We start from the raw sequence: 21,150 nt of genomic DNA, 5'->3' as shown, positions 1-21,150 counted from the left end.
GGAAACGCCCAAGTCCATCCAAGGTCAGAAGTGGAATATCCTCAGATCTGGGTGGCCCAAACACCTCTTGCCATTCAATTGTCATAAAATTGAGTTAGAGATGGTTCGGCCCCATTCAAACCCACATAGCCTTCTGGTCTCACTGGGATGGAACCTAGACAGACCCACTTGAACCAGTTTGGGTCAAGAGATATAATTAGGTATATCAATGTACTGAAGCCAACAAATAAGTTGTTCTGTTCCAGCCTACTACCGGCCCTGCAGAAAAGGCAGGGACAACCCCTTTACAAAAAGGCAAGAGGCTGGAACTAAGCCTGCCAAATTTATTGACATAAAACAGAGCAAACAGAGCAAAACAAAAACACGAACCATGAAACAGGAGCTATTCAAACGGTTGCCTTCAGCAAAGCAGCCCTCCCACACATTCCCCTTTTACACAGTTCAAGGCGTGGCTTCTCTCTGCCTCCTTCCGAGGTGCCCCATTGCCTTCCTCTGTTTACTCCTGATTGACTGCCTCCTGCGTCGGGCGTCCTTGAACAGGGCCAGCTGTGGGTCATCTTCATCCACGCTGTCAAGCTCACACAGCTGGGTCTGCGTGGATGAGAGGGGCCTGGCTGAGGGCTCTGCGAAGCCTCAGAACTGTCCTCTGCAGGCTCTCCAAAAAACCCCTCCTCCTCCTCTGAATCGTCCGACCCAACTGCCCAACCCACAGGCTGACCCTGAATCACAACATAAGTCGACTATATGGATTACCACATGGATACCAATATTGTTAATTTCAATGGTTAATAATTCTAATAAATTATCAGTCTTAGCTCAGATAACTAATCCAGCTTAAATAAAGCAAAATATAAAGAAAAACATCTTCTGGCATATTGAGGACTGCTCCTCCCACCTGGTTGGAGTGGACAAACCAATGGCCAGCCAAATGGTGATACTATAATTAGTAACAGACTCATAGAACTATTAATTTGGAAGGCACAGGAGGAGGAGTGCAAGAATCCAGGGCAGAGTTAAAAGAGGGATCAGCCTAGAATCTCTATGTAGCCACAAGCATCCCTTCCCCTTAAATTTTATGGACTCTTATTTACCTCTTAGCAAATGTTAACCTTTAATTGAGAAGATACTGTGCATAGGCTGTTTACTGATAAATCAGTTTAACTGGACCTTCATGTCATGCCTGACAGAAGGGGCTACAAAGGTCATCTAATCCACCTTTCTTCAGTGGGCAGGAAAATCAATTAAACCTTTCTTGAGAGATGGCTCTTCAACCGCCACTTAAAAGTCCCCAGAGTAGACAAATCCACAAGTTCCCTAGGCAGACTCTTCTTTTTTTCCTTTCCTCTCTCTTACTATCAGTAATATCAGAACAAACACAGCATAACTCCAATTCAAATCAAAGTTTCATCTCCTGCTTTTCTCTGAACTGTAAACAGCGCTTGCTTCAGATCTGCTTTATCTATAATTAGCCACTTGTTTCTTGGTAGATTGGTTCATGCAAAGGGGTGGCCTATGAAGGTCAAAAGCCTTATTTGTATCTCACCGTTTTTCCTGGGACAGAACAGTTCAAACGCTCCTGCTTAAAAAAAATGGCACACAGGTAGTCCTCAACCTAGGGCCACAATTGGAACCAGAATTTCTGTTCCTAAGCAAGGTGATTGTTCAGTGAGTTATGCCTGATTTCCCCCTCCCCCCCCGTCCTTTTTGCCCTGGTTGTTAAGTGAACTACAGCAGTTGTTAAAGTGATTCACATGGCATAAAATGAATCTGGCTTCCCCCATTGTTCTTGCTAGTCATTAGCAGGCTGGGAAGGCCATAAATGGCTATCACCAGGCCCCAAGACACTGCAACCATCGTAAATACATTATTGTTGTTGTTCAGTTGCTAAGTGGTGTCCAGGTCTTTGAGAGCCCATGGCCCACAGCACACCAGCCCCCCCCCCCGGTACTCTACTGTCTCCTGGAGTTTGCCAAAATTCACGTCCACTGTGTCAATGACACTATTTAACCAACTCATTCTATCTCGCCATCCCCTCCCCTCCTCCTTTGCCTTTCAATCTTTCCCAACATCAGAGTCTTTCTTTTCCAAGGAGTCCTCTCTTCTCCTTAGATGGCCAAAATATTTGAGCTTCAGCTTCAGTCTCTCTCCTTCCAAAGAACAGCCAGGGTTGATTGCCTTTAGGGTTGACTAGTTTGGCCTTCTTGCAGTCCAAGGGATTCTCAAGAGTCTTCTCCCCAATTTTGATCATGGGGTTTGATCATGGGGATGCTGTGATGGCCATAAATGCAAGAACTGGTCATAAGTCACTTTTTTAATGCTGTTGTAATTTCAGACAGATGATCAAGGGCTAGCTGCATGCCAGTGTGAAAGGCATTCCTTTCCATACAGGAGGAAACCCTGTTTCTTCTCCTTTGTCGGATTCTGTTTTTTTTCCCCATATGGAATATTCTTCTCACCTCCACAGGTTTGTGCAGGCATAATAGGGAATTAATGATAAATCACAAAGTCTCAGCAGTTTCTTCGAGCATCCAGGAGCACGCAGGAAAAATGTTTGATGAGCTCACAAAAGATTGGAGATAATAACTAGAAGAGCTGAAAACTAGCTTTTGGAAGAAAAGCTGATTAAGTCTTGGACCTCAGGCAACCACAGATGCGTTGGAAGCCCTTGTGACACTTTTTGCTTTGATCCAAGACAGCGCACACCCAAGCAAACATCAAATGCGCATTACACAATGGCTGGGTAGGAACTAGAATACAGGAGAAAGATCAATCACCCCCATGGTTTTAATCCTCGTGCTCCACCGCTTGTTTATTAGGGTTATATTACAGACGCTAATTAAGCCAGAGCTATGGGGGGGGGAAATGCTTTGGGATCACTAAAAAAACTTTGATCTTAAGGATTATGGCTAAGTGAATCATCTGAGTCGGTGCAGGAAAAACCCAGAGATCAGCTTTCCTGTTCTTCTACAGTTCTGGAGAAACTTGTTCCTAGAGAAGATTCAGAGTCAGCGTCTTCATGCAAAGGTAAAGGTAAAGCAAATGCGTGCTAGTCGTTTCCGACTCTAGGGGCCGGTGCTCATCTCTGTTTCAAAGCCAAAGAGCCAGCGCTTGTCCGAGGACGTCTCCGTGGTCATGTGGCCGGCATGACTAGATGCCAAAGGTGCACGGAACGCTGTTACCTTCCCACCGTACTGGTCCCTATTTTTCTACTTGCATTTTGACGTGCTTTCAAACTGCTAGGTTGGCAGAAGCTGGGATGAGTAACAGGCGCTCACTCTGTTACGCAGCACTTGGGATTCGACCCGCCAAACTGCCGACCTTCTGATCAACAAGCTCAGTGTCCTAACCCACTGAGCCACCGCGTCCCTTCATGCAAAGCTCCTTGAAATATTGACAATGAAAAGCAATGACACTTGAGGTGGTCCTTTGGCAGGTGGAAACAATCTGGTGCTCACCAGCAGTCCCTCTTTTTGAGTGAAATCAAGATTTTCCAATTTAGTTCTCACCTCCCCAAGCAAGCAATGCCATGGAAGTTTGCAACAGGACAATTTCCTACACTGAATGTTCACAGTTTTATCCCTAAATTCATTATGACTTCAAGCTCGACCTTACACAATAGCAGAATGACAGAGTAGGAAGGAACTTTGGAGGTCTTCTAGTCCAGCCCTCTGCTCAGGCAAGAGATCCTATACCATTTCAGACAAATGGTTATCCAATTTCTTCTTAAAAATCTCCAGTGATGGAGCATCCACAACTTCTGGAGGCAAGTCATACTACTGATTAATTGTTCTAACTGTCAGGAAATTAGTTCTCCTTGGTTAGATTCCATCTATTGCTTCTTGCCCTGCCTTCAGGTGCTTTGGAGAATAGGTTGATCCCCTCTTCTTTGTGGCAGCCCCTGAGATATTGGAACACTGCTATCATGACACCCCTAGACCTTGATTGACATTTGGTTTAAAGGAGTCCATTGCTATTTGAAAGTTCTAGATGTCAAGGAAGAATGAAAATCCCCATTGCAAGCATGCATTAACTCAAATCAACTGCCAGGTAAATTTGGGGAAAAGAAAATGGAGTAGCAAGGCAGGGCACAGAATTCAAGAAGCCTGGGAGGAGATGTTTGGCCTGTTCTATTTTAGGGAAGATAGGCAATATCTTAGTAGCTTGAGGCCACGTTTGCTTTATTATTAACTTGAGTGTGATTAATTATAATTAGTTTTTTTGGCAGTCAAGTTGACTGTCACGACGGTGTAATTGGGTGCAGAGTGGTTGCACTTTTATCCCTTTTCATCACTTGTGGGTTTTTTTAAAAAAGTAACATTCTTTTTTTAAAAAATTTATTTATTTATTTTATTTTAATTCCATTTATATCCCACCCTTCTCCGAAGACTCAGGGCGGCTTACAAGCTTAGCAGTAGCCTTCATTCTATGTCTATGCCTGCTTATTAGGGCTTTCACACACACCCCAAGCGACATTATTACAAAGTCAGCTTAATTGCCCCCAACAATCTGGGTCCTCATTTTACCTACCTCGGAAGGATGGAAGGCTGAGTCAACCTTGAGCCTGGTGGGACTCGAACCTGCACTAATTGCAGGCAGCTGGTGTTACTTAAGGAGGCATTAGCCCACTGCTCCACCAAAATAACTTTTTTTTAAAAAAATATCTAGGTTGCACAACATATCTGAGATTTTATATGACTTAACTTGTTGAAAAGGCAAAATTGATTTGTTTAGTTAGAGAAAAGACAATATCTAAATGTATTGGGGACTTGAAACCCCTATCAAACTTTTGCATAAAAAAGTGAACTTGTGATTTCCCGATAAGATGGGATGGATGGATGGATGCAGACAGATAGTCATGATGTAACTTTAGAGACAGTGGTTAAAATATAAATATACCTATAACAGCTGTGATAAAAATTAAACACCAATTCTTTAGCTTTTTTCTTTTCTTTTTTTTTTGCCTTTTCTTCTACTTGTTTTTGTTTTGCACTTTTTAGCTTTTTCTTTAGCTTCTCCCTTTCTCTTTCTTCTTTTTCATTATACTTTAGTTTGTGCTCATTCTTACCATTGCTTAAACTTTCAATAAAAATTACGTATATTAAGAAAATATATCCCAGATTTTACAAGTCAACTTTTCCATTCCTTTTTTAAAAAAAATAAATAAATAAATAACCTGCCAAAAACATCAGCATGCAATCCTGCCACCACTGTTTGGCAGCACACAACCTGATTTTGGCACAGTGACCACTCTTGGAGACTTTGCAAGGGAGAAAGAAAGAGAAAAAGTGGAGATTTCCTACATTAAAACTCAAGGTCAGCGCTGGATTTGGGGAAGAATTTTTTCCCCCATTTTGTTAGAAAGTAACTGATTTTAGCCAAAGCTGTTCTGAATCAGCTTGCGAAGGAATGCCTACAACAGGGGTCTTCAAACTTGGCCCTTTTATGACTTGTGGACTTCAACTCCCAGAATTCCTCAGCCAGCGTGCCTGGCTGAGGAATTCTGGGAGTTGAAGTCCACAAGTCATAAAAGGGCCAAGTTTGAAGACCCCTGGCCTACAAGTTATGTAGGACAGCATAAACCCATCCGCCCTGCCTTAAGATAATTTGTTAGTCTTGCAAGAAAATTGTCCTTTTCTCTGCATCACTGGAAATTAGAATTCACTGTTGGAAAAGCAATGAGATGGAGCAAAGCCTTTGTTTAAAGCAGAGGTGGGGAACTATGGCCCTTTTATGACTGGTGGACTTCAACTCCCAGAATTCCTCAGCCATGGCTGGCTCAGGAATTCTGGGAGTTGAAGTCCACCAGTCATAAAAGGACCATAGTTCCCCACCCCTGCTTTAAAGCAAAGTTTCTCAACCTTGGCAGCTTTAAGAGGGAGGGACTTCAACTCCCCGAATTCCTCAGCTAGCGTGGCTGGCTGGGGAATTCTGGGAATTGAGGTCCACCCATCTTACAACAGCCAAGGTGGAAAAACACTGCTTTAAGGAAAGGGAGACACACACCTAGCCTTCTGAAAGCCCCAATGAAGATTGAAAAGCTAAGCACTTTAGTATATAATTTCCAGATAGAGAGATCTGACTTTGTGCCGAGCCCCTCTCTCTTCCCTTTCTTCTCGCTGCAGGTGCCTTCTTTTTAACACGCTTTAGTTCCTCATTGAAAGGTTGGATGAATCAATTTATTCAGCTCCATAACTATTCAGTCCTAGGTCTATGGCACCACATTTCTACATCATTCTACTTTTTTCTTTGAAGGCAAAAGAAAAGCTCAAAATATCCTATTTATTTTCTTAGACGGCCTGCCCTAGCATCTGCATTTCCTTAAAGCTGTTATTTTAAGAAATGTGTATAATTTCTTGCCATTTCCAGACTGCTTTTTCATCAAGGTATTTGGAGTCGTTCCCAGATGAGAAAACACCATTTCTACCTTTTAAAACGAAGGATGGGAAAGCCGGAGGAAGAAAGAAAGGAAATCAAAGTCAGATGCCCAAGCAAGGCAGTGCTTTGAATTCAGTTGCAAAAAGTTGATTTGGTCTGGGCGAAGAAGAGCACGGTGCATGCCATCAATTCTACACAGAAGGGGTACATCTTGTCCTGAGATTTTAGATTGCAGGAAACATGCCTTTTATTTATTTAATATCATAACTTGATTATTTTTATAAGCAACTCAAGGCGGCAAACATGCCTAATACTGCTTCCTCCACCTATTTTCCCCACAACAACCCTGTGAGAGGCTCGGAGAGTGACTGGCCCAAAATCACCCAGCTGGCTTTCATGCCTAAGGCAGAACTAGAACACAGTCTTCTGGTGACCTTTTCAAAGTCACCGAACTGGCTTTTCTGCCTAAGGCAGGATTAGAACTTGCAGTTTCCTCGTGATTGGTCCAAAGTCACCCAGCCAGATTTCATGCCTAAGGCAAGACTAGAACTCTCCTGGTGATTGGTCCAAAGTCACCCAATTGATTTTCTGCCTAAGGTAGCACTAGAACTCAGTCTCCTGGTTTATAACCTTGTGCCTTAAGCACTAGTCTAAACTGACTCTCTTTTCTTTTCCTGGGAATCCACAATCTCTAGAAAAGATGCAGCTGCTTTAAAGAGATACAAGCAGTGCTATGTTTGCATCTCTGCATGCACCATTTTCTAATCAAATCCAGAAGGATGCACAATCCTGTAATCCTGTCACTTTGTCCAGTGATGTATAAAATCAACTCTGCTGCTGGGAAGCTCTCTTTGGCTGCATTCCCACATAATGCAGTAACCAGAAATTTTGGAAAATAAATAGTTTGTTGACCAAGCAATAAAAGTCCTGGTTTACATGGAAACAGACAACATAATGGATGGGCTGGCCCAGCATCTGTCCTGCCAAAAATCAAGCAACTAATTATGACTTAGAATTATGCAACAACCAAGCCCACATCCCATCTCTTCTGCTTAACAACTCAGTGATGGAAGCAATTAAAGCAATTAAGTAAATTAAGAGCCAAACAGTGCAGATCCCCAACAGAGGGGATCCAGCCAATGTCTAAGGTCAAAATCATAATGAGGGAACAAAAGATTAAGCATTCTTTCATCTCCTGTTACTGGAGGCAATACAGTAGTACGTAAAATCCTACACTTGGAGAGGATCCTTGAGGAATCCAACTTAAATTGTGCCTTAAGAATCTCCACTTAGCCTCACATGCAAGGAAGTCAGCCCCCTCTACTGACAGGGTCATGCAAAGCACTCAGAATTTTTCACAAAGTGCATTAACATCAGCAAAAGACTTTTGCTAGAAATTAATATTATTAATTTTTATAGGGTTAGGGTTAGGGTTAAGATTTTTATAAAATAACATTCTTAATATTTAGCAAACAGCATGTTGTCTGCCTACCCCTGGCCTACACTAAGTTGACACCTTCTCAATTCACCCCGTTGTTTGGGCAATGAGTTATGTTTTTTACGCCATGCCACTTCGTGTCATCGCTCTTTATTTCTTACGTTCTAAAATAAAATTCCATGTTAAAACTCAACAAACAGACACATGCACCATCTATTCCCTCAAGGATTGGCTCGGCTTTAATGATGAATCCAAGAACATTTGGAAAGTATATGGTGGCTGTTTCACCTTCACCTTCAGTAATGGTGTGGAATATGGGTGCTGTCAATTGGAAGAACATTTTAAAAAGAGACTTTAATATTTTGTTGTTGTTTTAAAAAAAACAATAAGATTTCTTCTCACTTGGAAGGCAGGTTGCGGCTTAGGTGACCCTGGTTTGATATTGTCATAACAAACGGTAAACAGGGATTATCACCAGATGCTCAGATCAATAAGGCAATATTGTTCAGCCAGAAGGAGCCTCAAAACAGCACACTTACAACAGGTTGCTGTAAACACAGAAGGAAGACCCTGAATGAGAAGAGGCAAAGAAAACCAAAATGATGTCTCAAATTCCCAAAGAACTGCCTGTTGTTAGTTCTATTTACAATTTAGAAGGAAGAACGCACAATTCTTTGGCGCGTGGATGTGCAATGAGCATTCCCTCCTTCATTTCTTCCAGTCAACTCTGCAGATGATGCTGTGAACATGTGTGTACTAATTAGAACAATATCCTTTGGCAACACACAAAAGAAAACCCTTCCAAGAGGACTACCATTGACTGAACTGCTATGGCAGTAGCTACCAAAGGTTGCAGAGTGCTCCTACCTAAGACTTAAATCAGCCTTGTAGACAATTCTAGAATATTCCATTCAATACTTCTCCAACAGACAAGCAGAATTTCATGACTGCTGAGCACAGCACAACACAACACAGCACAGCAGAGCACAGCACTTTCATTTGTCTTTGAAAATCCTGCACAGAGGGATGGGACAAAATTTTGCAAACATAACTTCTGGGGGAGATGTTCTCAACTTCTCCTATTTGCACATGGTACTCATGAGCAGAATCACCCCCATGCGCACTGACACTACAGTAAGTTGTGCGGGGAGGGGGGCAAATGACAGAAGGCAAAGGATACTCCAGTAAATAAAGGGAATTTAAGCATTATCATTAGCTTGAACTGATTGTAAAGCAAAACATAAAAAGCATGCAACTTACAACTTACACTTTAGTCCAAAATTTCTGTTGCCAAGACAGACAATTGTTAAGTGAGTTTTGCCCTATTTTACAACCTTGATACAGTTGTTAAGTGAATCACTATAGTTGTTAAGTTAGTAACACAGCTGTTAAATGAATCTGGCTTCGCTGTTGACTTTGCTTGTCAGGAGGTTGCAAAACGTACTCCCATGACCCCAGGATCCTGCCACCATCATAAATATGAGTCAGTTGTCTGAATTTTGATCACTTGACCAGGGGGATGCTGCAATGGTTGTAAGTTTGAAAAACAGTCACAAGTCATCTTTTTAGTGACCATGGTAACTTCAAACAGTCACTAAATGAAGTATTTTAAGTTGAGGACTACCTGTACAGGCTAAACAAGATGATACCCAAATCTCTTACAAGCTACCAGGAGCTCCTTAGTAACGACAACAGAGGTACCCCAAGGCAGCCAGTTCCCACAGTACCCAGTGGTAGGTTCCATTGCTCCCCACAAATAACAACCCCCCAGCTTTTTATCACAACCTGGCATTATGACTTCTGGGCCCTGCTACGCTCAGGAAACTGCAAGATCTTATCTTGACTGGGTGGCACCTGACACTGGGATGGGAATCTAAATTCTGAGACTTTCACACAATGAAAGCTTTGAAGCTTTGTGAAGATTCCCCCACTTCTCCTTTATTCGGTAAACCAAAGTAAAACAACCAAGCAGATTGGCTCAGGATGAGCTCTAAACATCTAGGTTTTTCTTAATATGAAGGAGAAATCAAAATATGTCACTACACTCCTTGAAATAATGATGGTCTTCTCCTTTGCCACCCCAGGGATGATGGGGCAACTACATTCTCTATGTCAGAGGTCCCCAACCTTTTGGGCACCAGGGACCGGTTCCGTGCAGAAAGGTTTTTCCACGGATCAGAGACTGCGTGGGTTTGTATGCTGCCTTCATCCCATGGGTGGGGCTTTGCTTGTTTGTGCAGACCAGTTGCTGGCATGCCACGGTCCAGTACCAGTCCACGGACCAGGGGTTGCTATATGTATTGTATGAGATAATGCAGCCTTCTGGATGCCCAACCTTTTCTGCTGAACGCAGCTACTGAATACTCAGTGTCATATTTCACACCCAGTGTCTCTGCCAGCTTCTTCCATGCTCTATGATGTACCTATGAAGAAACTTACTTTGGCCATGTCATGTGGGGGAAATCACCGGACAAATTTGAAAGTTTCAACCGGATGTTTGGAAGTTAGCAGGAAAAGGGAACCAGGCTGCCAAAGTACACGGTGGCTGGACCCCATCAAAGCTGACACCAGCCAGAGCATAGAACAACTCAAAAAAGTAGTGCAAGTTCTGAAGATGTGGAGAGACATGACCCATAGAATTGCCAAGAGTTGGACATGACTGAATGGATAACACCAACATGAAGCATCTATGGACTTCCAGATGTCGCTGAACAGCAACTGCGTAGTTCTAACCATCATCAGCCAATGGGGATGGAGGAGGAGTACCAGGAGATCAATATTATTGCAGGGAGAGTTGCAGGGGATATCCATGTCCGGCTTAGAAGCCCACCTCAAGGAAGTTCTAAATTCCCTTCACGTGCAGCAAGGGGACAATGATCTTCCTGTAGAACAGTTGCTATGGAAAAGTGATCAAGGTTATCTTGCTCAAGTGTGCCTGAGCCATCCTGATCTGCCGCATGCCACCCTTTGCTCACTAGCGTATCTCATGCCATCAAATGAGAAGCCTTACAGAGGAAACAACTGTGTCACTCAGAGGTAGCCGCCTGGCATGCTAATTACCCTCATTAATGCCACTCTTGTTTTAAGGACTGCAAACCAATCCTGTAAGCTTCTCTCTGCCCTAAAATGTCCCTGAAGGCAGAGCTTGCTGCATGAGGAATACCAGGGTAGGCCGGAGCAGAGACGAGGAACCGACGTTGGGATCTTGCTTCCATTTACCGATGCAAGGAGGAACTCACTCTTAATAGTCAAACATAAAATGGGGAGCCCTTTGAAACTGCCAGCCTCACTATGGAACCAATGCCAGCAGCAGGTAGCTGCTGCGCCAAACGCCATATGTTATTGTTTTGTCGTGTACAGCCGCTGGATGCTTAAGAGGCACTCAGTAAGACATGGAGGCAAGGAGAAAACAGATGGAATAATGCCAGCAGAAAATGTTAAGTGATTCGCCTGGGCCGTAGCTCCAGGGGACAGCACTTGCCTAGCAGACGACGATAATCCCTGTGAATTATCAGGGAAAAAGAGTCACGGTTGTGGCTAGCAACAAGTGACCCAAGACAATTTAAGAACAGACAATAATAGCAAGCGTGTTGAGTTTGGTTATGATTTTCTTATGTAGGGGGATCCAAAAGCGAAGGATTCAACTCCTGAAATAAAGTGCTGGAAATACGATCCAGTTATTAAGGTTTCTCAGCTCCGACTGGGGAGTGGCAATGGAAATCGACTTCTGGGTCCAGTATGTGCCAAGAAAAGATATGGACCTGGATATGGACCTTGAAAAGTATCCGGAAGCTTTAATTGTCAAAATGTGGCAGCCTGCAAGGTTCTAGGCAAGCCTAGATTTGGACACGTGTCGCCTCTCTTGCGGGAGCTGCATTGGCTGCCGATTTGCTTCCAGCTCCAATACAAGGTGCTGGGTGTCATCTTCAAAGACATTGTATAGGGCTGTGGTGGCAAACCTATGGCACGGGTGCCACAGGTGGCACACAAAGCCCTCTCTGTGGGCACGCGCGCCATCACCCCAGTCCTAGGCCTTCAGCTGGGTTTTATAAAACCTTTTTGCTTTAGGCCTCCACCACCATGTACACACAAAAAAGCTCAATCAATTTCAACTTCTTGTGGGGAAAAAAAAGTTCTCACAAAGTTGGAATTGATTGATTGAACTTTTTAGTCCCACCCAGTCTGCCTTTAGCACTGCAGCCATGCCCACCCAATGGGCCATGCCCACCCAATGGGCCACGCCCACCCAAAGGGCCACACCCAGCCAGCACCTGATGATATATAAGTGGGTTTTGGGTTGCAGTTTGGGCACTCAGTCTCTAAAAGGTTTGCCATCAGTGGTATAGGGTCAAGTTATTTGAATGACGGTCTTTTCCCAGCTATATCTACCCAACCCAGCAGAGCAAGAAGGCAGGGAATGTTAGGGGGTCCTCTCTCTTAAGAAGGTCCCTCTTGTACAAAGGTTCCCAACCTGAGGTGCGAGATGATATTCCAGGGGATGCGAAAACTTGGGTCTTCAAAATTATAGCGTATGTGCATAATTTGTTGCCGTTATTTCCAACTTTTATAAGGGGTGCGAGAATATATCAAAAGCATTCTATGGGTGGGGGTATAGAAAAGGTTGGAAGCCGCTGCTGTAGTGGGACCAAGAAGAAGAGTCTGGTCCATGGTGGCTCCATCACTGCAAAACATCATCCTTGTGGAAATAAGATCAACCCACACCTTGACACTCTTTTGAAACGCCCTGAAGACATGGTTCTGCCAGCGGGCCTGGGGACACCAGGGTGACATGGAGCCTATCAAGCTATTGGTTTGACTGTCATTGCCAGGAGATGGGGGTTTATTCACTTGTTCAGCAAAAAAGATGATAAAGAGTCTGGAGGCTAAATCGTGTTCTGTTCCAGCCTACAACCAGCCCTGTTTGTGTGTCAGGGACAACCCCTTTTTCCTTTTTACAGTCAATAGGCTGGAAAAACCCAACCCAAATTTATTTACAGTTCAAACAAAACAGCAACAGAATTTCCTTCAATAAATAAATCAAAATATCAAACAAGAGTCAACAAAGAGTTAAACAGAAGTAGCAAGAACAGACCAGGATTCTCTTAGAATGTCTCCAAATGGTTGCCTTCAGCAACCAGCCCTGCCCACACCTTTCCCTTTTATTATCAGTCCCAAGGCGTGGCTTCTCACTGCCTTCTTCTCCTCTCACTGAGTTGCCTCATTGATTTTCTCTGCTCTGCTCTGCTCTGCTGGATTGCCTTCTGCTTCTAGCGTCTCTGAACAGATTCAGCTGTGACTCTTCTGACTCCGACACCTCGTACTCACACAGCTGAGCCTCATGAGGAACATGACTGGAGGGGTCAGGCTGAGAGTCCTGCAGTGCATCAGAGCCTCCCTCTGACACCAAAGGCTCTCCAAACCCCTCCTCCTCCTCCTCAGATTCATCGGACTCAGCTGCTGGGAGCACAGGCTGACACTGAATCACAACAAATTGTATGATGAATGGTTGAAAAAGCTAAGTATATCTAGCCTATCAAAGAGAAGGATTGGAAAGACATGATAACTGTCTTTCAGTACTTGAGGGACTGTCACAGAGAAGAGGGGATTGACTTATTCTCCAAAGCACCATGGAAAAGAAGCAATGGGTGGAAGCTTGTTAAAGAGAAATCCAACCTAGAACTAAGGAGAAATTTCTTGACAGAACAATTAATCAATGGAATAGCTTGCCCTCCCTCCCCCCCCCACAGAGTTAAGGGTGCTCCATCATTGGAGATTTTCAAAAATAGACTGGACAACCATTTGACCCAGATGATATAAGGTCTCCTGCTTGAACATGGGTTTGGACTAGAAGACCTCCAAGGTCCCTTCCATAGAATCTAACATATGATTTTATGTTGCATTAGGGTTTAATTTTTGAAAGCCACCTGGAGCCACCATAAGTGAGTTGGGCAGCCATGTAAATTTTATTAATAAATAAATCTACTCCTTTAATTGTCTCACTGACCAAGTCTGGCTTGGAAAGAGCAAACATCTCAGCCAGGAAAAAAAATTCCTCCGCTTTCCATGAAGCACTGAACAAAAAGGTAAGATTTAAGCTTTGAAAACTAATCCACCCAAGCATTTGGTAAATATTGCTGACAAGCAAAGGCTGGAAAATTATAGGGGAAGTTAAATACCAGAAAGAGCAATTCCCAGTTAGAGCAGAAGGAAAAGCTTTGCTGGAATCTGCTTGCAAGAAGGGCTCCGGTATAGTCTAGTGAGGCAAACATCACCCAAGGGAGCTCTCTATTATGCTCCTACCTTCTCTGCTAATTTTATAATTTTTTTCCCCCTGTCAAAGGGAAGAAAACTATTTTATCTGCTTCCATTTTGCTTCACGGTCTTTAAATTACAGCATGCCAAAAGCTCTAAGGCATTTGGAATGCAATTAAATTAGCATTTTGGTGCAGAAGCATCGATAGTCAACAAACTATCCAGCTCACCCAGATAAGAATGTGTTGTAAAACAAAACGGGGGGGAGGGGGGAGACCCCACAAACCCCAGTTTTTAAAAACAAACCAATAAATAAATGCATGCAAACCAAAAGAAGGCTGGATAAGAAATAAGGCCGAGATTGCAAAGTGCCGCTGAGATATGTGGAATTACTTTAAGCAAATTCATCTTTCACCCTTGACTTTGCTTGTCAGAAGCCAGCTGGGAAGGTTGCACATGATGATCACATGACCCTGGGATGCTGCATCCATCATAAATATGAGCCAGTTGCCGAAGGCCCCAATTTTCATCACGTGACTGTGGGGATGCTGCGATGGTCATAAGTCTTTTTTTTTTCAGTGCTGTTGCAGATGAACCCCGAGGACACAGATAAACCTCCACGTGGCCTCAACAACTCTCTAAATGAATGCCCAGCTGTCTGCAAGGAGTATAAATCCTTCCATTCCCCCACCATCTACTCAGAGCTGAAGAAGCTTCTTGGATGAGAGTTGAAACATCTTCAAAGAATAACGAGAAAGTCCAGTTGCCTCTTGAAAATGCACTTTTGGGACAACCATGACCTGGATGACTTGAGAATCTCCACAGACATGTTGTAGCTGAAGTGTAGCTAAACAAATGGTTGTAAGTCAAGGATTATCTACACAACAACAATATCACATACAGTACCATATAGATCAGAGATGTCCAACCTTGGCAACTTTAAGACTTGTGGACTTCAACTCACTGGAATATAAGAAGGAGGAGGAGATAGAGTTTCAAAATTCCGTTATTATTGCCAATCTCAATAAAGTGTTCTTGGGAAGTTGATTTTCTGGTCTGGGGGGGCTGGCAGTAACGTATTCTTTGAATAAAAGATACTTTGAGGTCCATCTGGGGGCTACCAATCCAGCAGGACTGGCGCAGGAGACTAGAACAATACTCAACTGAATGAGCAACAGATTCTGCAAATGGAGAAACGGGCTTAGTATATCTTCAAGCAAGTGAAAAATTACTCATGATCCAAGAAAGAAAATGCAGAGTTTACTAACTGGTTTCCAACCAAGAAGTCTAGCCATCATAGTTGTGGCACACGATTTAAAGTTTTTTGTTGCCCAAGAAACGTATTGGTTCATATCCATGGAAATTCTCAGTCATCCAGGTCATGGCTGTCTAAAAGGCAACTGGACTGAGGTTGAGAGACAGGAAGTATATTCCCAGGTGCAGTAAGATGATCTTTATTGTACGGTATTAGTTCTTGCCTTTCAAAACACAATCCAAGGCTCTAAATTTACTACTTCAATATTCCTGGCTGGGGAATTCTGGAAGTTGAAATCCACTCCTCATAGAGTAACCAAGGTTGGAAAACATCAACTGCATCCTTAGCCATCAATCACATTTAATATTTTGCCCCCTGCAAATTTGAGAAAATGGGAATAAGATTCTCGTTTTTTAAAAAAATCATTTTTCAGAACGCCTCTTCAATACCACCTGAAATTTTGCAAAGTTTCAGCAATCGACTTCTGCAAATTTATTAAAAAATAAATACCATGGAAGATCACCAAAATCTTCTGAAGCTTTAGAGGAGCTTGTAAAATTTCAGTCATTTAAAAAAATATCAACCTTTTTCTCTTGCAGTGTTTTTGGCAGCTCTTGCATTCTGATCCCTAAGATAAGGGAAAATCAAAGCGTGCACAATAATTGGCAACACTTACTTTGAATTAGTGAGCCTCAAAAGGCTCCTTTATGTGCTTAAGTGAATAAGATTACCTCCCAGGGGATGTGTCTGAGTTTTCTGTATAGGGTAGATTTGTCCTTTTCATCTTCATCATTTGTGCATCTATAAATTTCCACAATTTGGGTTGTGGTGGAGTCTTTTCTGGATTCAGGTAGTCCTCAACGTACAATCACAACTGCGACCCAGAATTCCCGCTGCTAAACAAGTGATTGTTAAGTGAGCCGCGGCTGATTTTTCAAGGTTTTCTTTTTTGGCCATGGTTGTTAAGTGAAATTCCAGTTATTAAGTGGATCATGTGTCAAACAGCAGGGAAATCAGGAGATTCGGGCAGTTCAAATGAGTATAAAAGATTTATTGCAAGCTTAAGCTCTCTACAGCAAGGGTCCCCAACCCCTGGTCCATGGACCAGTACCGGGCCACAGCCTGCCAGCAACCAGTCCACACCATACAAGCAAATCCCCATCTTTGGCATGCAGGCAGCACACAAAACCATGCCCCCTTTGGTCCATGGAAAAACCTTTCTCCATGTAACCGGTCCCTGGTGCCCAAAAAGTTGGGAACCTCTGCTCTACAGAAATCTGACCAACTAAAAGTCAAGGGAAATGAGTGGGATATAAGGAAGGCATTGAAAGTGGGTTTGACTTAGATCTCTTGTGGGCATGCAGGGACTTTGATTTATGACACGTTGAACCCCCTCCCTCGGGGGCTCAGCCTGCTCATCTCCTACAACATGTGGTTGTGAAGCAAATCTGACTTCCCTCATTGATTTTACTTGCCAGCAGCTGATTGGGAAAGTCACAAATGCAATCACATAACTCCCAGACACTGCAACCATTCCAAATACTTCCTGGTTGCAAAGCGTACCTGAATTTTGATCGCATGACCGTGTGAATGCTGTGATGGTTCTAAGTGTGGGGACCAGTGGTAAGTCACTTTTTTCAGTGCCATTGTAACTTTGAGTTGTCCCCAAACAATTGGTTGTAAATTAGGGACTAATGTATTTAAAAAAAAGAATTGCAAGCAATCCTGGGAAACTTTACCACTTTGAAGGATGACATACAAATGTTTTAATAATTGTATGCATTTTTAAGGATGGGCGAGGTTAGCCATAGTTGTTTTTTTTTTGTTCCAAGAAAAGGACTTACAATTACTATTTACACCCAAGAACAGATTAGAAGAAAGAAAGAACAGGTTAAGATAGATGACCGTGCTCTAAGTTGCAGAGTTTTAATTATCTGCCTGTTAATTCAAGTAGAATTAGAATGGATTATTAGATAGCCTGGGTCTTATGGGCAGTGAATAATGGTGTTTTTTATTAGCATTACAATTGCTTGTTTTTGATTAGTGTCTCATGCTTAAGCTGGCTTTGTAATTGACATGACTGATGAAGGAGCACACATAAGCCATGTTTGTTTATTATTGCTATTTGACCAGACTCTTCTGGGCTTGGAAGTTATATTATTTTTAACAACGCAGTATATGACATCTCCTACCTAGGTACTGCAGTAAACAGACCCAAAGCTACTCTTCAAAAGATGATCAAAGATTAGCTGTCAGCCTTCAAGGTCACAAGAAGATCATCTAGAAACTGCCTGCCTACTTGATTACAACTTCCTTAACAATCTCCTACACAGAGAGATTTCTGCTTACTGATATATTATTGGGAGAAACTGACCGGATTTATATATCACAACAATGCAGAGTTTGTACAAGCCACTGTCTTCCTTTACATACCACATTCAGCCATAAATCATGGTTTGCAAGTTAGGACATGTTACGCCCCAACTGAACAAGCCACCTTCTTATTTATTAGTGCAGGGTTTGAACTCAGCTAAAAAATGCAAGATTTTGTATCAAATAGTAGCAGAGTGAAATTCGATGCATTCATGGCACACACAGAGAGAACGTAAATGAAAACACTGCAGTCCTCACTTTCTTCTAGGCACAAGCAAATAATTTTTTAATCGCACCATTATGTTTTTTGATAACTCAAGGTGGCAAGCATACCTAGCACCCCTTCGTCCTATTTCCCTACATTAACCCTGTGAAGTGAGTTGGGAGAGAGAGAGGGAGAGGGAGGGAGGGACTGGCCCAAAGTACGCGGTCAGCTTTCATGCCTAAGGCAGGACTAGAACTCACAGTCCCCTGGAGATTGACCCAAAGTCACTCAATTGGCTTTCATGCCTAAGGTGGGACTAGAACTCACAGTCTCCTGGTTTCTAGCCACTTGACAAAACACACCCAGGCAATGGAGTGGGTTTTTACTGCTTTCTGAGTTAAACCACATCAGGAAACAGACTCCAACACATATATTGGAATTCTACTGATATAGGCTACACTATATTACAAGATTACACTATCTTGAAAGCTTGACAGAGTTTCCCTTCCCTCTCTCTTATACCAAAGAGAATTAAGGTAAAATCAGTTTCTTTCTATCATTCTCTTCCTTTTGAGGGCTTAAGTGATATTTGTTAACTACTGCCTTCCTTTTCCAAGATCATCTCGGTGGTTCACTACAATAGGTTGCACGATGTTCCAGATCTCACCTCCGTTCTTGGGCGGTGTGCCACTGTATTCCTGGAAATGCAAAATAGCCAATGAAGGATCAAAACAAATAAATTGAAGGATGCTAACAGAATCCCATCAGGCAGCTGCAATGGAGCAAATTAGATGCAGACAATCTGGCAATTTAAAAAAAATGTGGACTACAATTCTCGCAGCCTTTTGCTGCAGGCCGTGTTAGCTGGGAAAGCTGATGGTCAATGCTTCTCCAAAACACCAGGTTGGCAGAACCATCAACAAATGCTTTCTGCCAAGAATCTTTGGAAGGAGAAACAAGAAATATTGATTCTCTCCAACTTAAAAAAAAAACCTCCATCCAACAGTCAGATACTTTAGCAAAACCTCCAGCCTGATAGTCAAAAAAAAGAGAGAGAGAGAGAGAGATGAGAAGTTCATTGTTTAGACACCTAAATTATACAGCTGTTTGTGTTTTTCTGGAGCTGGTTGATTTTCTTGATGTTTCCTTCTTGATAATTATCTAGGGTTTCTATTTTGCACAGCCCCATGTTTACATTAGTCCATCACTGTTGTGAAAACGGTAGAACCTGATTCTGTATTGGCCATTGAATGCAGCCCTTAAGATTCAGAAAGAAGCGGACTCATTCGAAACGAGGCTGAGAGCCAGTGTAGTATAATGGTTAAGATTTTAGATTTGGATCAAGGAAAACCTAACTGTAACCCTAATGCTGATTCTACTCAACCACAGACCCCATTGGGCTTAGTCCAAACTACTTGCTAAATAGTAGTAACTGTAAGAGGGATCTCGGAGTCCTAGTAGACAATCACTTCAATATGAGCCAGCAGTGTGCTGCAGCTGCCAAAAAAGCCAACACAGTGCTAGGCTGCATTAACAGAGGGATAGAATCAAGATCAAGTGAAGTACTAATACCACTTTACAATGCTTTGTTAAGGCCACACCTGGAATACTGCATCCAGTTTTGGTCACCACGATGTAAAAAAGATGTCGAGACTCTAGAAAGGGTACAGAGAAGAGCAACAAAGATGATTGGGGGACTGGAGGCTAAAACATATAGGGAACGGTTGCTGGAATTGGGTATGTGTAGTTTAACAAAGAGAAGAGTGAGGGGTGACATGATAGCAGTGTTCCAATATCTAAGGGGCTGCCACAAAGAAGAGGGAGTCAAGCTATTCTCCAAAGCACCTGAAAGCAGGACAAGAAGCAACGGATGGAAACTAGTCAAGGAGAGAAGCAACCTAGAACTAAGGAGAAACTTCCTGACAGTTAGAACAATTAACCAGTGGAACAACCTGCCTCCAGAGGTGGTGAATGCTCCAACACTGCAGGTTTTTAAGAAGAGACTGGACAGCCATTTGCCTGAAATGGTATAAGGTTTCCTGCCTGAGCCTGAGCAGGGGGTTGGACTAGATGACCTCCAAGGTCCCTTCTAACTTTATTATTATTATTATTATTATTATTATTATTATTATTATTATTATTATTATTATTATTATTATTATTATTATTATTTAGGATTTGGGAAGAATAGGGGGGAAATGCAATTGTAAGTAATAGGACAAAAGAAGGGACCTTGGGGGTCTTCCACCCCCTGCTCAAGCAGGAGACCTTATCTCATTCCAGACAAGTGGCTGTCCAATCTTTAAAAAAAATAAAGCTAAAAGTAAAGTGCATTTCAATTTTTTTTTCTCCCAAGGTTTATATCTTTTCAGCTCCCCTTCTTTAAAACAGAAGTTCCTTCTTCCACCATCATATTTACATCAAATCTGGGCAAATCTCTTTCCTGTCTCCCTTTAATAGTATGTGAGAATGACCTTGAGGGATGGGGGAAGAGAGAAGAGGGAGCATAGCCCTCAGATGTATAGTGGGCAGAATGACACGTTCAGGAGGGACTCTCCCTAAGTTATGAGGCCATAAAGGTAGCAGCCAAAGACCTGCGTATTCAGACTAAGCTAGATTCTGCTAAGAATTCGGCTTTACAGTACAGTACAATTAGCTTAACTGCTCATGTTTCCTGACTATAACTGCTCATGTTTCCTGACTATTCTGTCTTGTAAGCCTGACATCTCCTGTCTTTGCCAGCCCTGTTTTCCAGGTTTTCCCCATAGCCTCTGCAACCTGGAGCTGCCACACAAAAGTGAGACAAATACATGAGGTAATGGGGTCAACCAAGTCAAACGAAAAGGCAAGCCAGTTGCTGCTCCCGCCCAGGAAGTCCCCAAGGGGGTTAGAGAGGCACAGATTCTTGCTCAAAATGGATTTTTTGCAAGCCAAAATCCTTCCCATGGCGAGTCTTCCTAGAAAGACAACTGACAGCCTCCTTAGCATGTTTATTTATTTATTTATTTTTTATTTTATTAAATTTATATACCGCCCTTTCCCGAAGGACTCAGGGTGGTTTACAGGGCATTTAAAACAACCAATACAAAAGTTAAAAACAAATTTTAAAAGATTAAATCATCCCTAGAATTAAAAACCCCAGTTAAAAATTCTCAGCCTGGGCCAGAGAGCTCAAAGAGCCAGGTTTTCAGGTCCCGGCGAAATGTACGGAGGTCGGGGACAGTCCTGAGCTCCACGGGCAGCTGGTTCCAA

General features: G+C 42.7%; 1 protein-coding gene across 1 annotated transcript in view; it reads right to left on the bottom strand.

Moving 5' to 3' along the window:
* Positions 1-21,150, bottom strand: part of PTPRU (protein tyrosine phosphatase receptor type U) — a 330,295-nt gene that overhangs the window by 273,163 nt on the left and 35,982 nt on the right. The gene's annotated exons all lie outside the window — the stretch shown is intronic.

The sequence above is a fragment of the Vipera ursinii genome (assembly GCF_947247035.1).
Source record: "Vipera ursinii genome assembly, chromosome: 9".
Taxonomy (NCBI): Eukaryota; Metazoa; Chordata; class Lepidosauria; order Squamata; family Viperidae; genus Vipera; species Vipera ursinii.
The sequence above is the reverse complement of the archived record's forward strand: the minus strand, read 5'-3'. Positions and strand labels throughout refer to the sequence as shown.